The sequence below is a fragment of the Mus caroli genome, unplaced genomic scaffold, assembly GCF_978045245.1.
Source record: "Mus caroli unplaced genomic scaffold, Mus_caroli_1 scaffold_15, whole genome shotgun sequence".
In the NCBI taxonomy this organism is placed as follows: Eukaryota; Metazoa; Chordata; class Mammalia; order Rodentia; family Muridae; genus Mus; species Mus caroli.
Genome location: NW_028227270.1, coordinates 70,052,829 through 70,069,985, shown reverse-complemented (window position 1 = coordinate 70,069,985; position 17,157 = coordinate 70,052,829). Strand labels below are relative to the sequence as shown.

At 42.6% G+C, this 17,157-nt stretch overlaps 1 long non-coding RNA gene across 1 annotated transcript in view; it reads right to left on the bottom strand.

Moving 5' to 3' along the window:
- The window catches only part of LOC147000975 (uncharacterized), a 240,714-nt gene that overhangs the window by 30,376 nt on the left and 193,181 nt on the right, over positions 1 to 17,157 (bottom strand). The window contains exons 10-12 of the long non-coding RNA XR_015045429.1: positions 11,989 to 12,054; positions 1,220 to 1,569; positions 976 to 1,137 (exon numbers count right to left, since the gene is read on the bottom strand). This is a non-coding gene — a long non-coding RNA (uncharacterized LOC147000975). The remainder of the gene's footprint in view (positions 1 to 975; positions 1,138 to 1,219; positions 1,570 to 11,988; positions 12,055 to 17,157) is intronic.

Genomic DNA, 17,157 nt, shown 5'->3' with positions numbered 1-17,157 from the left:
ATCAGATATCTTGCATATCAGATATTTACATGATGATTCAAAACAGTAAAATATTTACAGGTTGAAGGTAGCAATGAACTAATTTTATGGTTGAATGGCACCACATAATGAGGAACTGTATTAAAATGTTGCAGAGTCAGGAAGGTTGAAAACCACTGGCTTACAGGAAGGAGATGAGACAGGAAGGCCCAAAGGACAAGCAACTATGTAATGCTGTAGTGTTTTGATCAGTGACTCCTACTTACACTGAGTGAATTGTACATACATTCCCACCAGTACTTGAACATGAAGTCTACAAGAAACCGCTTCAAACTTCAAAAAGGTCCATGTGTGCCCAGTGCCCAGGAACTGGCAACAAGTCTCAGTGTCCATTGTGGTGTTCTTAGCCATGGTCTATGGTATTCTTAGCCACACTGCAATGAAGGTACCTTGTGAAATCTGCTAGAAGGTAATGTCTTCTCTTTTGTCTGTCATTTATGTTTTTAGGGTATGTGCTCCATGAACATAAATTGAATATGCCCAGGAGTGGGGTGCATGCTTAGGAGTTTAGTGAACTCCTATACTGAGCATGCTCAGGGCACTAGTGTCTTCTTGCATGGAGCATGTGCAGGGATAGACCTACACTTCTACCCATATACACAGGCTCATGGGGTGAAGTGCCCATGGTTTACTTGCTGGAATAGAATGTGGCTTCCCAAATAGGATGCCAATGCTCTCCTCATCCCCTTCAGGTAATAAACCTTTCTCCTCTCTTTTGTCTCATCTCTGCTTAGTTTCTCTTTCACTCACTGCCAGGAGGACCCTTGGTGTTTGTCTTGCACTTAGACAATCAGTGTAGCCCACACAGCTGGCATCTGCCATGCTGCTCTTTACATTTCTTCTGCATCAGTGACATGACCTGCTGGGCCCACACAATTGTGCCTACTTCAGGACAGTGAAAGCCCTTCAGGGATAGAGAGTTAGTGGTGGACTTACTCCTCATATGCACATTAGCAGTGTCCTGGGTAGGGAACAACAATATAGATAGCCCTTCCTCAAGTTGTCCCATCCAGGGGACAGGTGCCAAGGTACGTTCACCTCTCAAGGCTTAGCTGAAACACTTTCGCATCCTGTTCAGGAAGTTTGTTGCCGCATCAGCTGAAAAAGAGAAGGCATGACTGTTCAGCTGAATAATGTGCAAATGGGGCCAAAGGGGCCTAATTTCCCTTGGGTAGCTCACCTGGTACTGGTGGTCCAGGTTCCAGGATATGTTGTAAACCCAAGTCAGGGGGCTGGGATGAGGGAAGTGTTCTTGACCAGCATGACCAGGACATCATGGTTGGAGCTCCTGGAAACTGATTGAGCATAGATCTAGTAGCTAAATTCCAGCAACTGGAGGAAGGCACAGGTACTTGTATCCATATTTGCACTGTTGGCTGGTGGGTAGTCAGACATATGTCCCCTTGAAGGTTGAGCCTGGCTCCTTCCTGAATCTCTCAGTTTTTCTCAGAATATTCCCTGCTCCCATGGTTCAACATCCACAGAGATGGGCCTTTTCTCCTTCATCTCTTGAGAGACACAGGAAACAGACTGTTGGAAAGGTTAAAATACCTCACTGATGCAGTCCTGAATAGCTCTCAGCAGTATCAACAGCATCCTCTATCCCTCTTGTAAATGTATTCTGGGCCAGAAAAAACCATCACCCATGTGGGCCTGGCAAAAGAGAGGTGGCAAGGGCCTCCTCTAGAATCTCAGCATGCATGAGTAATTATGAAGGACTGATCAGTTTGTGACAAGTCCAGCAACTGTGGGTCCCTCCATCTGGTCACAGAACTGTTCACCTTTATAGGAAGGTCAGGAGTATACCCAACTCTGCATTCATTCCTTGCAACCTTAACTCTCTAAGACATTGTCTAAAATGTGTCAACAGGTTCTACTATCTTCCATGTGTTCAATGTGTCTGACAGCAAGTTTGCTTCTCCTTACTGAACAGAAATCACAGCATCAGGATTGAAGGCACAAGCACGTATGTGAACATGCTGCACCTTGCCACTGCCCAAAAGTCATGTCTGAAATACACCCTCTTCCAACATGGTCCAGTAGATATGAAGACCAGCAGGGTAAAACTGCCAACACACACACACACACACACACATACAGACACACACACACGCTGCTAGCTATACCATGCTGCTGCTGGCTGCCCTACACTGCTAGAAAAAGGAGGGAAGGCTTGTCAGAAGATGCATAACAACTCCTGAAACACAACAGTAATGTAGCAGAGGGTGGAAGTGTGCATCGGGATGCCCAGTGTGCTCTGAGAGCTGGCAGAGGATGTGAATTAGCTACAGGGATCAAGGGAATCCAATAGGCTCTGATATACTAGTGAACATGGGACAAGCTGGGCAGCTAGGGAAATGCTGGATACCTAAGAGTTTCTATGGGAAAACAGCAGGGCAGTGTCGAAAATGGCATGACAATGTGCAATGTGTGCAGATGGAAATGACTGGGAAAAGGGGAGCATGCCTCCCTAGGTCCTGTCCCTCCACACTTTGTGTATTGGGTAGGTCCAGTAGGACCTGACACTATACACAGCCCAGTGGTGGCAGGAGGAAGGGGTCCTTATTCTTCAGAGTGCCTTGAGTTTGGTAGTTGAATTCCTAACAAGACTAAATCTTAGCAGTGAACACAGGAGGTTAGGAATAGCAGGGTCTGATACATAGCAATGTATGTGAGGTCTCACAGGGTATAAGACTTAGTATTGTATGTGTGGTGAGGCACAGTGGATTTACCAGAATATACTGAAACATAGCAGCATCTTTATGAGTGATGGGGACATTGAGGGAATGTGTTCAGCAGGGTCGGATAAAAATCCATTACCCAATAGTGAGGCTTTGGTTCCATCAGCATCTGTTTTATGACAGTATATATAGGGCTCTAAGCGATGGCCAGCAGCACCTGCAATCTACCAGTTTATGTGGGGTAGGGCCCAGTAGGTCCTAAGTTATGGAAGGTTGTATGCACACAGGTATATGCACCCGGAGTTGATAGCTTCTAGTGTAAGTGGTATATATGTAAGGGAGGTGTCAGCAAGGCCTGCTACCTATAAGTTTATAATATTTATAATATCCACTCTCCCATACTGCAGCCCCAAATACAATGATAATTTTAAAGTAAGGTGGGACACACTCATTTAGAACCCATGTAATGTTTAAGATGTCAGGACTCAAAGGACAACACACCAGAGTGCCTACACCACTTACTATACCAGATGACAGATGCTACTGGACCACACCAACTCCCTGCTGCTATCTGAAAAACACAAGCAAGCTATCAGGCCCTACAGCTTGTCCCCTGCTGAAGCCCCACATATAGTGCCATACTGAGATCCTTCTGGACACTCTCCACCATCCACATGACACACACTGAGGTTTGAAGCCTTCTATGACATCTCCTCCACTATCACAGACAACTGCTAGGTCCTAGATCCTGCTGCACTCGCCTTTCCCCTTATCCACAGCCCTAAATACACTGCTTTTATCACTCCATGCTGGGTGCCCACACACACAGTGCTATTTTCAGGCAAGGATGTCCATTCAGTCAAGGATGGACACCTAAATCCACTTTCCCACATAGCATTGAGGTGTCTAGGTCTTCCTAAATACCTCTTCCCTGAGGATATCACTCCACACACAGAGCTAGCTATCTGGTATTACTAGAAATCCCACTTACACTGCCACACAGCTTGGCCTAGGGGACAGCATGCTCTCATTGTACACACACAGACTCTTGAGGGGATGTCCATCAAGACTGATGTCCTAAGTTTATCCAGCAGGGTCTAGGACATAATAGATTATAGTCTGTGACAGGGGTACAGGATTCTCCATCAAGACCTGATAACTAATGTTGTAGTAGGTGCTGATTGGGGCTGATGTCTAAGAGGGTCCTGACACCGAGAAGGACACGTGAGCTTCATTAATGTGAGGCTGTCAAGCAGGGCCCAGGACATAGCAGTGAGTTGATGGTACAGTGGCAGGGAGTATCCATCATGGCCTGATGACTATCAGTCAATATGAGGGTTTGTCAGGGATCAGGACCAGATACACAGAAATAATGTGCTGCATATGTTGGTGACCCGTTCAGCATGCTTCAATACCTAGCAGTCACTGTGGTGTTTGGTGGGAACTCATGCATGGCCCAGTACTTAGGAATGTATTCAAGGCACTGGGGCGATTGTACAGTAATTCCTGGTGTCTACAAATACAAGTGCTATTTAACAGTGTATTACACCTGGGATATATGCCAGGAGAGGAGGTGTCCTGTAAGATGTGAATCTAGCAGTATATGTTGGTTAATGACAGGGGGTGGAATGACAAGCAAGCCCTGATACCTGTCCCTTTATCTCTGGTGGCAATGTGGTTAGGGGAATGCCTAACAGGTTCTGGTACCTGGCATTGTATATGAGACAGCAAAACAGCTGCTGTCTAGCCAGGACTGATGTCCAGAAATCTATATGGTGATTGTACTTCAGGTACTTGAAGTAACAATGTATATAGGGTGTTAATGTAAGACTGTAGGAGATCAAGTCTTATTGCTCACCCCATCCCACACTAGCTGAAATACAGTGCTATGATCAGATCCAGTAGAGAGTCCCTCTCTGCTACACATAATATGTTGTGAATCTGGTGTCACCACACCACACACTATACCACTACCACCCTTGAACTATTGCCCAGAAGGACCTTTGATGGCCAGGCAAATACATACAATTTCATGTCCCTGTGTGAAATTGTTCTCATGGCATAGTGAAATGAACACATTACCTGCGTGTGGATGTGCTAAGCCTGTTCCTCCTGAAAACTGTCAACCTTCTGTGGCTCAAAACATCTCCCTCTGCTGTACATTCTATCACCATAAAGATGCGTTTTCTGATGTGGAGCAGCTTCATGATGTTTGGATGGTCCAGAAGCTTAATTTGTCAATTTCAGTCCTGTTGTCTGTGTCATTTTTCTCACCCCTTTCAGAAGATCCTGACATCAGACCACACCTCTTTATGGAGGTGGCAGAGCCATTTAAAGCTGCCCTTACTGAGGCTTCTGAGGTGACCCAGAGGGTCACACTTTCAGAGGGCCTGACCTCCAGGTCCACATGCCTCACTGCCTGCTCTCTTCACTTCCCTGCAAGCCGCTTGACAATTTCCACCCTAATATCAGCTGTCAAACAATGAGATGAAAACCATGGAATTACAAACAAGAGAAGCAGGTTTGGAAGAAGCCATACTGTTCTCAATACCCACATAGAAAACTAAGAGATAGGTAAGATGGCCCCATAGTGCACTTCTGGGTCATAGAAAACTAACAACACAACACTGGAAGTTACTGGGACCAGCAGGATTCAGGCACCCAGGAACTCCACCTGACCAGTGGCACAGGTTCCTTCTAGTCTGGGCCTGTGCCCTGAGGAGACCTTGAGCATAAATTCCACAGCCAGTCCCACAACACCCAGAGGAAGCTCCACTCCCAGGCTCTCTAACAACCCCAGGATTGCAGGTTCCCAGTTTCACTGGACTGCAGGATCGAAGAATCACTGGATAGCAGGATTGCAGGATTGCAGGATCGCAAGATAACAGGATCCCAGGATCCCAGAGGCAGTTTGATTCCTAGTAGATCTGCCACACCCAGGATCTAACTATCACAGGCTCGCAGAATCACAGGATTTCACAATCGCAGGATCCCAGAGAGAGAAGAACTCTGAGTAGTTCTGACAACCAGGATCCCAGGAAGGACAGGCTCCAGTCTGACATAGCCAGGGTAGGTAGCACTAGAGATAACAGGATGGCGGGAAGTCAAGCATAAGAACATAAACAACAGACACCAAGGTTACTTGGTAGCATCAGAACCCAATTCTCCCACTAGAGCAAGTCCTGGATACATCATCACATCAGAAAAGCAAGATTTGAATCTAAAATCACTTTTCATGACAATGATAGAAAACTTTAAGAAGGGCATAAATAACTCCCTTGAAGTAAAGCAGAACACAGGCAAACAGGTAGAAACCCTTAAAGATGAAACACAAAAATCCCTTAAAGTACAGGAAAACACAATCAAACAGGTGAAGGAAATTAACAAAACCATGCAAGATCTAAAAATGGAAATAGAAACAATAAAGAAATCACAAAGGTTGACAAGCCTGGGGGTTAGAAAACCTAGGAGAGATATCAGGAGTCATAGATGCAAACATCACCAGTAGAATACAAGAAGAGAGAATCTCAGGTGCAGAGGATACCATAGAAAACATTGACACAACAGTCAAAGAAAATGCAAAATTCAGAAAGATCCTAACCCAAAACATCCAGGAAATCCAGGACACAATAAGAAGACCACACCTAAGGATAATAGGTATAGAGCAGAGCGAAGATTCCCAACTTAAAGGGCAAGTAATAACTTCCACAGAATTATAGAAAACAACTTCCCTAACATAAAGAAAGAGATGCCCATGGACATACAAGAAGCCTATAGAACTCCAAATACACTGGACCAGAAAAGGAATTCCTCCTGTCACAAAATTATCAAAACACCACATGCACTAAACAAAGAATGTTAAAAGCAGTAAGGGAAAAAGGTCAAGTAACATAGAAAGGCAGACCTATCAGAATTACACCAGACTTCTCACCAGAGACTATGAAAGCTAGAGGATCCTGGGCAGATGTCATACAGACCCTAAGAAATCACAAATTTCAGCCCAGGCTACTATATCCAGCAAAACTGTCAATTATCATAGCTGGAGAAAACAAGATGTTCCCTGACAAAACCAAATTTTACACTATATCTTTCCATAGATACGGCCCTACAAAGGATAACAGATGGAAAACACCAACACAAGGAGGGAAACTCCACCCTAGAAAAAAGCAAGGAAGCAATCTTTCAACAAACTTAAAAGAAGATAGCCACAGAAGCATAATTCTACCTCTGAATACAAAAATAACAAGAAGTAACAGTCACATTTCCTTAATATCTCTTAACGCCAATGGACTCAATTCCCCAATAAAAAGACATAGGATAACAGACTGGATATGTAAACAGAACCCAGCTTTTTGCTGCATACAGGAAATCAATCCCAGTGACAAAGATAGACAATATCTTAGAGTAAAATGTTGGAAAACAATTTTCCAAGCAAATAATTATAAGAAACAAGCTGGAGTAGCCATTCTAATATCAAATAAAATCAACTTTCAACCAAAAGTTATCAAAAAAAGATAAGGAAAAACAATTCATAGAGGTCAAAGTAAAAATCTACCAAGATGAACTCTCAATTCTGAACATCTATGCTCCAAAATCAAGGTCACTCACAATCATAAAAAAAACTTTACTAACGCTTAAAGCACACATTGTACCACATACAATAATAGTGGGAGACTTCAACACCCCACTCTCAGCAATGGACAGATCATGGAAACAAACTAAACAGAGACACAGTGAAGCTAACAAGTTATGAACCAAATGGATCTAACAGATATTTATAGAACATTTCATCCTAAAGCAAAAGAATATACTTTCTTCTCAGCCCTCATGGTACCTTCGCCTAAATTGACCATATAATCAATCACAAAACAGACCTCAATATATACAAGAAGATTGAAATAATCCCATGCACCCTATCATATCATCACACTAAGGCTGGTCTTAAATACCAACAAAAACAATGGAAAACACACATACACATGGAAACTGAACGACACTTAACTCAATGATAACTTGGTCAAGGAAGAAATAAAGAAAAATTAAAGGCTTTTTAGAATTTAATGAAAATGAAGACACCTCATACACAAACTTATGGGACATAATGACAGCAGTGCTAAGAGGAAAACCCATAGCTCTGAATGCCTCCCAGAAGAAACTGGCGAGAGCTTACACTAGTAGCTTGACAGCACACCAAAAAGCTCTAGAACAAACAGAAGCAAATACACCCAAGAGGAGGAGATGGCAGAAAATAGTCAAACTCAGGGCTGAAATCAACCAAAAAGAAACAAAAAAGAACTGTACAAGAATCAACAAAACCAGGAGCTGGTTCTTTGAAAAAATCAACAACATAGATAAACTCTTAGTCAGACTAACCAGAGGGCACAGAGACAGAATCCTAATTAATAAAATCAGAAATGAAAAGGGAGACATAATGAAATATATTTTAAAATAATTATTCTACTTGTGGAATATGAACAGTTGAAAATATTAAAATCATGTTTTATAAACATCATTGTTTTATTATTGATAATTTTTGATCACTGTGCTTGAAATTGGCATTTTCTTAATGTTTAACATCAAAGAGTTTTTTCCATTTAAAAGTATTTAAACTATATTTACTGATGAAATAATTTCTCTCCTAGAAACAGTGATAATCTTTTTAAAGCAAACTTATAGTTAGATACTGTACACAGACATATAGTGGGTTTTCAATACCTATGTCAGGTGGTACCACATGAAGGCTTTTGAATATATTTCTTAATGATTCTTTTTAATATTTTATGCTCATATACTATGCTTAATTCTTAAAGAATATTTTGTATGTTTTGAAATAATTTAGTATTCAACATTAGATATAGGATCCTCAGATATGGGCAGTTTTAAATGTTCATTAATGATACTTTTAGTGTATGAAAGGCTATGAATATAAAAGTTGAACAAAATTTTTGTATTTGATTCTCAAAATACTCAATATTATTAATATGTTTGATGTATATAACGCATTGAGGTAATAAAAAATTTTAAGATTAAAAAAAAATGAAAAGAACAACAAACACAACCCCGAACCAGTACCTGATAAAACAGGCTGAAAGTGAGAGCTGAGACTAACCAAACAGAAAATAATGAACATTGACAAAAAAATCCTGGTTCTTGGAAAGGAGAGAGTAAACTGAGCAAGCATTCCCAAATCTAAGGATATGAGATAATACAGAGTAAAACTAGATACAAATGACTGTGATACAGTAGCAGATACAACACGGCACTAACAACCTTTAGAACAGGGCTGGAGAGATGTCTTGGGCTTTAAGAGCACTGACTGATCTTTCAGAGGTCCAGAGTTTAATTCCCAGCAACCACATGGTGGCTCACAACCACTTGTAATGGGATCTGATGCCCTCTTTTGGTGTGTCTGAAGACAGCAACAGTGTACTAACTCACAACAAATAAATATATAGATCTTAAAAAGAAAAAAAAAAAGAACCATTAGAACATATCTAAAAATCTTTGAAACAGAGATATAGGAAACCTATACTGACACCAATTGTGAAACCGGGAGAAATGGACAAATTTCAACATACATATAAAATGCTTGAATAGATCAATAACAAGCAATGAAATTAAAATATTAACAGGAAAAAAATCAACAAAAGTCCAAGGTTTGACATACTCATAAAAGAATTCTACCAGACTTTTAAAGAACACCAATGTTCCTAAGATAATTCCATGAAATAAAAGGGAAAGGACATTTTCCACTGTGTTCCAGATAGCAAACATTATCCTGTAACCAAAACCAGACAAATAAAAAGCTTGCTAATTCTGTGGATAGAGCTGCTTACGACCAGACCAGATGATCCAAGTTTTGTTCGTGGAGCCCACATGGTGGAATGAGAGAACTGGCCTCACAATTGGTCCTCTGTCCTTCCCATGTGTGCAGATACACACAAACAAAACCAGAATAAAAAATCACTATTACCAATATTTTCATGTGAAAAATGTGACAAACCTTAACGAGATTTCGTGATACTTCACAATAAACAACACATTTATAAGATCATGTTCATGAACATCAGTTCACTAACGAATATAAGGTGACTCTGAAATACACAAATCCATAAATAAAATCATGTGAAGAGTGTACGAGATGAAAAAGGACCTAGCCTTAAGAATAAAAAGTGTCAGCCCAGCATGGTGGCATATGTCTTTAATCTGATTGCACCTGGGAGGCTGAGGCAGGCATATTTCTGAGTTCGAGGCCAGTCAACAGAGTGAGTTCCAGGACAGCCAGGGCTACACAGAGTAAACCCTGTCTCAAAAATAAACAAACAACAAACAAAAAACAAAGAATGAAAAGTGTCTTTTTCCAGAAAATAGGTGGAACTAAGGATAATGCTTCATGTGACAAGCAAAGTCTCTAAAGACAACTGTAATATGTTCTAATTTCTATGCATAATGTGCCCGTGTTGGAGGATCCTGGACATAAAAGGGGGACATGAAAGAGGGCAAGGCTCTGCTTCCCTGCGATGATCCACAGGGCTTGTGCTGGGCAGGTGCCTGCTTGTCTCAGCCACCATGAACTGTCCAGGGAGTGCTGCACAGAGTCCTGGGAGGTTCAGAATCTATATTCTGCAGCCCCAAGGCCTCCAATAGCCAGGCAGTGCGAAGGAAGGGTCAGTGCCTACAACACAACCAAACTGGTTCTGACAAGCTGAGAAGGAGGGTTAGGGAGTCACATCATCAGCAAGACTAGGAAAACTAGGCTGTACCTGGGTGCTGGGGGAGTAGACAGGAGCAGCTCTCCTGAAATCATGCCTGAGCACACTGACTCTGCCTCTGTAGCCCCGGAGTGAAAACTTAACCTCAGTTATAACATGTCAGTTACCAACTGTCTCAACAACCTCACACCAACTGTAACTCCTGGTCAAGACCTAATTGGTCACATGTCCAGAACTTGGCCAATCAGACTGGCTAGCGAACCAGGACTCTCCTGATTGGTCATACTGAGGTCATGTGACTCCTGTACACACATGGGAAGGTTCATGTCCCTACCACAAGCAGACAGTATTATTACAGCAGGGTTAAGGAGAGAGGCTTTGCATGCTCTGTGCTTCCTTTCCAGGACTGTGCCAGCTAGGGTGCACCTCCCCATCACATTGCCTCTGGCCACAGGAGAGCTTGCTCGCTATTGCACTTCCTTTCTCAGGTCCCGAAATACAGACCTATTTGTGATGAGCAGATTTTCGGTTTGCTCCCAGCTGTGGGTCATCCCTGAGTATAAAAGCCTTCAGTTATGTATTCAGTCAGTGATCCTTCACCTTTCACTTGGGATCACCTACTGGGGCTGCAGGGCAACAAGACTGAAGGAATTTATGTCTTCAAAAAACGCACAGTATAAAAGAAATAGTGCGACAAATTTAAACAGTATCTATGTCTACAGTGTGTACTGTCCTTTGCCTCAGACAGGGGGCTCTTAATGCCTGCCCTGCCATGTATGCTAATACCATTAACTAGTGAACTCCAAAGATGTATCATAAAATAGTCATGGCTTGTCATACTTGGTATTGTTCTCAAAGTGTCTCAAAATTCAATGTTATTTTCCACTGCCTTTTCTGATCATTCATTGCACTGCTTTAGTGATGGATAATTTTAATCCAAATTTTTTTTCTCAGCTGTAGCAATGTCCCCAATTTTTTCATGACTTCTCCAGTACTTTTGGAAAATAGTTTCAATCTCTTGCTAACTGGCCCTCACTGTCTTTCTATGTTTCTTCCAAACCTTCCATTTTTGAGTTTTTTTTTTAATTTAATGATTGAATATATTTTTGATAACTCTGTACAGGGGAACTGTGTCCATTTCAGTCATGCCCCAGCCTCTTAGCTTTTCCCATCCCCCACCCAACTCATGGTTTCTTTATTGTTGCACATGTATGTGTGTATAATAAGTACAGTGTCTGAGTTTTAATTTCAGGGAGAGAGCAAAGAGCAACAGTGACAGTTCATCCTGTTGGTGGAGACTCTTGAGCTCTGGGAAAGGGAGATTTCCCAGGCATCAGGACTGTTTTAACTGTAGTCCTTGGGAGAAGCATTATCAACCCAAGTGTTATAATTTCATTTAAATTAAGTACACACTTGGACACAAAAATGTCTATGTGTGTTCTCAATGATTCCTTTTAATAGCCCCCATTTCTCTGAAAGGTGAGTTTCTTAGAGCTTCCATTGATGTAAAGAGAAACCACGAACAAGGCAACTTGTATAAATGGGGACTGACTTACAGGTTCAGAGGTTCAGTCCATTATCACCAAGGCCAGAAGCATGTCATCTTTCAGACAGGCATGGTACTGCAAAAAAAAAAAAAAAAAAAAAAAGCTAAGAGTTTTATGCCTTGATCAGAAGCCAACCAGGAAAAGATTAGTTCATGCAGGTAGAAGGAGGATCTCAAAGCCCACCCATAAAGTGATACAATTCCTCTGTCAAGACCACTTATTCCAACAAGACACACTTCCTAATAATGTCACTCCCTGTCGGCCAAGCATTCAACCACAAGAGTCTAAGGGGACAAACCTATTTACAACACCACACTGAGTGTAAATGTCACTGGAATTGCAAGAGATTTTCACATGATAATGTTGCCTTGATTGAAGGCTTTGCCCACACTTTGAAAGACCCGTTTCCAGAAAAATGACTCTTAAAGCAGTCTTGTTGTTCTGTGATGCCAGACTCCATTGTCTGTTGTGTAAATGATCCATGATTCACATGTCAATCTATATTCAGCAGAAAGACAATCTCTCACCCTTGAGAGGCCCGAACCCAGAAATGAAGCTGCTGTTGTTGATTGCAGAGAATGCTGGCAAAGTATTGGTGGGAAGTCATTCATGGCCCAGTACTTAGGAATGTATTTGACACAGTGTATAAGTTGTAAAGCAAGGCATGTCAACTAGCAATGCAAGTGCTCTCTATCAGTGTACTACACCTGGTGGTATATGTAACTCCTCAGTTTCTCTGGGAGCTTGAAAAAGGCAGTGATGAGGTTGCAACCCATGGAGATCTGGGAAGTTCTTTAGCAGTATTCATCTTCCACATGGACCAGCCATCCTTACCAAGGTGATGCCAAAATATGGCAATGCCACACAAGGGATGACCTCAGGGGACAGCTTGCACTTAAACTCATCGAGAAGAAAGTTATACTTGGGATTAGAGTAAACCTTAGGCTGAGCAGTCAGTGCAGACTTTCCTTTCTCCAACCCCTTGGTAGGTGGGAAGTTAGCCATTATTCCTCTTTCCACTCACTATGAGGATTCTGATTATTATCTTTTCTACCTTGCTCTTTCCATGGGGTATCCATTGTAGATTGGCTCCCTACAAGCTCCCTACCATCAAACTTCAGATTCATCTCAAGACATTCCTGAAATGAAATTGCTTAATACAGATAAGGAAACATCATTTGGTACTGTACAGAAGGCCTGGAGAAAAGAAGGGCCCTGACCTGTCATGGAGTGCCACAGGCTGGCTCAGTCGGGTCCTCAGCCCTCTGGAGGAATCCGGTTGCTTGTACTCAGGTTTGAAAGGAATTGGTGAGTGACAAACAGACATGAACACCAGAGAGTGTTGGAACTGAACGTAATATCTCAAAGCAAATATCAGAATTATATTACAGAAGAAAACAGGGAAGTTAGGTGATATATTGAGGTCATCTGATGCATAATGATTCTTTACACAAAACAGAGTAATGCATACATAAAGACTGACAGGAACCAGGCATAGGTTACAAATGAGATAAAAAGCAGCCCTATCTAAAGTCAGCTATTCTAGGAGCCTGGTGAGGATTTCATAACCTAGTCACAATTCTAGTCTATTGTATAACCCACCAACAGGGGGCTTCTGCTCTTGCTAAACTTTTCATGAATAATGCAATAGTCTAGTTCCTCCTTAAGCCACAACCCTCCTACTTCCTAGACCATTGTAAATTCCTGCATATGAGAGTGACTGGGCTGTTATTCTGTTTACATTGGAGAACTTGCCCTGAGATTTCTACTCTTACCCAGTAAACTGCAAGTCCTGATTTGTTTCACTATCTCTTTCAACACTGAAGGCATTTTGTCTGAATAAGTCAAATCATTCCTTGCACCTATAATAAAACAATACTGAAAGAAAGCACAGTAGGCCTATCACCGACTATCGCTAGGACATATCTGGACCACATCCCTGTTATGGAATGACAAGGACTCTCCACGAGACCAGTTTCTGTGAAACTTTGTATCTCAGGACTAAGGCCAAGCTTTTGGACTTGTCATGCACACTCCACTGGAGTGGGTGTGTCAGTGGAGCCCGGCCAGGATGCAGAGAATCATGATGTCAACCAGGGTTACTTGCCTGTGCACCTGGAAATTCCTCAACTTATGTGAGTGACCAGATGCCCCATGATTCCCCTCGACACTTCTCCTGCCACGTGAGTGAACTGTATGCCATGCATGATGCTCAAGGTGAGGGCACCCAGGTGCTCACTGGAGAAATGATGTCACAGAAATAGTCATTTCTGATAGGTTGTTTAAAACATACCCTACTCTTTCACCAGTATCCCTAAAGTTTTTCCTGAATTTTCTTTTAAATTTTAATCCTGTTTTGCCTTACTTGCATTCTTCGTGTGTCACCACGTCTAAATCTCACTGCCATCTTTGGCTAGTGTCACTCTAACTGATGGAGCCCCTACCTGCATAGAAGGTTGTAGTAGAATCTCAAAGAAGGAGGAGAAGAAAAACAAGAAAAAGGAGTATGAAGTGAGGATAATAAGAAGGAGATGAAGAACAGGAGGAGGAAGAACAAAACCACACTTAAAGGGACAAATCTGTTCAGAAATCATTGTCACCAGGGTCACTGCACACACACACACACACACACACACACACACACACACACACACACACACACACACACCATACATTTAAAGATCCCAATATGCAATGATAGTAACCAGGAAGGAGCAATATACAATTCATTCCTGTTCTTGGATGGAACTGGAGCACCCTTCAGGCTGGCATAACTTTCTGCATGATACTTAGGTCTGGACAAAGAGTGGAGTTAATTTGTATACATTATCAAAAGCAGCAGGAGCTGTCACTTTATCCCCAGGATTTTCTGATAACTGCTTATATGTCTGGGGTCACACATGAAGTCCAACTCTTCTTTCAATAGGTGTAGCCCTCAATTTTAGAAACCCAGCAAGATGCATATATAGAATTCCTTCCCAGGCAAAGTAGAGACTATGGACTCTAAGGAAAGGCTCTCTAACAGGCCTGGTTCTTAGCTTGGTGCTCTGAGTATGGGAACCCCAGACCATCACAGTCTCAGAGTGACTTCTGTCAGAGCAGAGATTATGCCTCCAATGTGTCTTGTGTTGGAAAGAGGGGAATTACTAGGAGACCTGGATCTTTCTGTCTTTCCTTTTAATTGAGGGTTGCGTGGAGTATGATCTCTTTGTGACTGTGCAGGAACCTGAGTTAGACCAGGAGAGATGGAGCTGGAAGCAGACCTACCTGGATGTTGCTGTATACCAGAGTATTGCAACATGTAAGAGCAGAGCCTCCTGCTGCCATGGTAAGCAGAACTCTGGTGCCCCTGGGATTGTCAGCTCTAGATGATGGTTTGGAATCCACAGCCACATTAATGCACCATGAACTCAGGAGTGAGATGAATCTCCTACAGGAGACTTGAAATTTAAGAGACCTGGGGTGAATCCTGTTCTGGATTTGGTTATTTTTGATAAATGTGGCAAAGTTAGGAAGACCAGGTTCTTGACCAGGACTGGTCTTTGGGCTCCTGGCCAATCCAGAACAGAGAGCTGGAGTTCCCCTAGAGCTATGATAAATTTCAGGTCCAAAGGACAAACAGGACTCCCTGAGGATAAGTGTGACCAGAGGCAAAGTGCTCCCTTCATGAGTACACTTCAAGTCTCTTCTTCATATTTTACTTCATGAAGACAGATATCTACATCATTGACAATGAACTCACAGAGGCCATATCTTTGTTCATAAGACCATAAGTGTATTCACAAAAGAGGTGGGTCAGGAAAATGATAGTAAATGTCTAGGTGTGATAATCCTGGGTGTGCTCTACTTCCTGGCTCCACAGGAACTCTGATAAATTCGGGAAGTCCATGAAGAGGGAGGGATGACAACATTGTCCACTGACATCTTCTCCCCATGAATGTATGCTCTTCCTGTTCTCATTGGCAGACCATGGACCCTCTGAGACTGGAGAGCAAACTCTCTCCTTAGGCAGTCCTAGGCTCAGTTCACAGTGGAGGAGGATCCAGCAGGGACAACTGTGAAACCCAGGACAGCACAGCTTACACGTGGTCTCCACTGCAGCCCATGAGGGTTTGGTTTAGAGTAGGGCTCCATGCAGCCCAGGAGGACACAGCGTACAGCATGCATCCACTGCAGTGCAGAAGAGCATGGGTTACAGCCTGTGTCCAATGCAGCCTCCAAGCTGGACTTCCCACCCTTCTGCTCATGAAGATGAATAACAGGAAGGTTGAGACCTCTTTTTCTCCCAGGAAATGTAAGGAAATATTGGGCTTGCAGGGAACTGAAGATGTAGCCTTGATACCTCCTAGCAGCTGAGAATAATCAGCATTTGGATAAGTGCATAGCCTGCTGCAACAGCTGTTTGTGCCATCACATCCCCCAGAATAGCTAAGACCTCTCTGTAGGCTCCCCTCCCTGCCATGCTCGCGAGGAAAGTACCAAACACTTGTTGTCAAAGACTCCCTGTTCTTTGTTAGATACTAGTCAACAACGTAGTACACGTATGCTTTTTCCCAAGTCACATGTATGATAGAATGATTCAGCCAGGGCAGCTCTCACTCCCAAACTCCCCTTTCACTATGTCTGGTCTCTCTGCATATTAGGGGAGAGGAGAGGCTAGCTTCAATCCTCCATCCCTAGTGAAAAGAAAGATATGTAATAATTAAATGGACCTTCATGAAAGCTGACTCCTTAAACTGATCTCACATATCCAGAAAGCCTGATATTTGGGGATTACAGAAGAAATGTAACTGACCCTATCAAAGGCAACTGGGAGTTGCAAAAAGAGACAACAGACCCAATCTGTATAGAACAGCTTATTTAGGGAAAACAGCTAACTACCCCATCCTGCCCCTCCTAAACCCCTTTCCCACTTCTAGATCATTAGCAGCAAAACTGCTGTTTGCCTGCACACTAAATAATCTGACCCTGATATGCCCTGGCCAACTGTAGCTGTGTACACTGTATTATACATTCATGCCCCATAACATGCTATAAATCAGGCCCTGTTACACACATCACTAGGGGCAGCCAGCAGCCTAGTGATTCACCAAACTCAGACAGACACCTCCATGTCAGTGCCACATACCCACTTTTAGATTGCAGGCCTCCAAGGCACAGGCTCTTCCAGTGTAATGA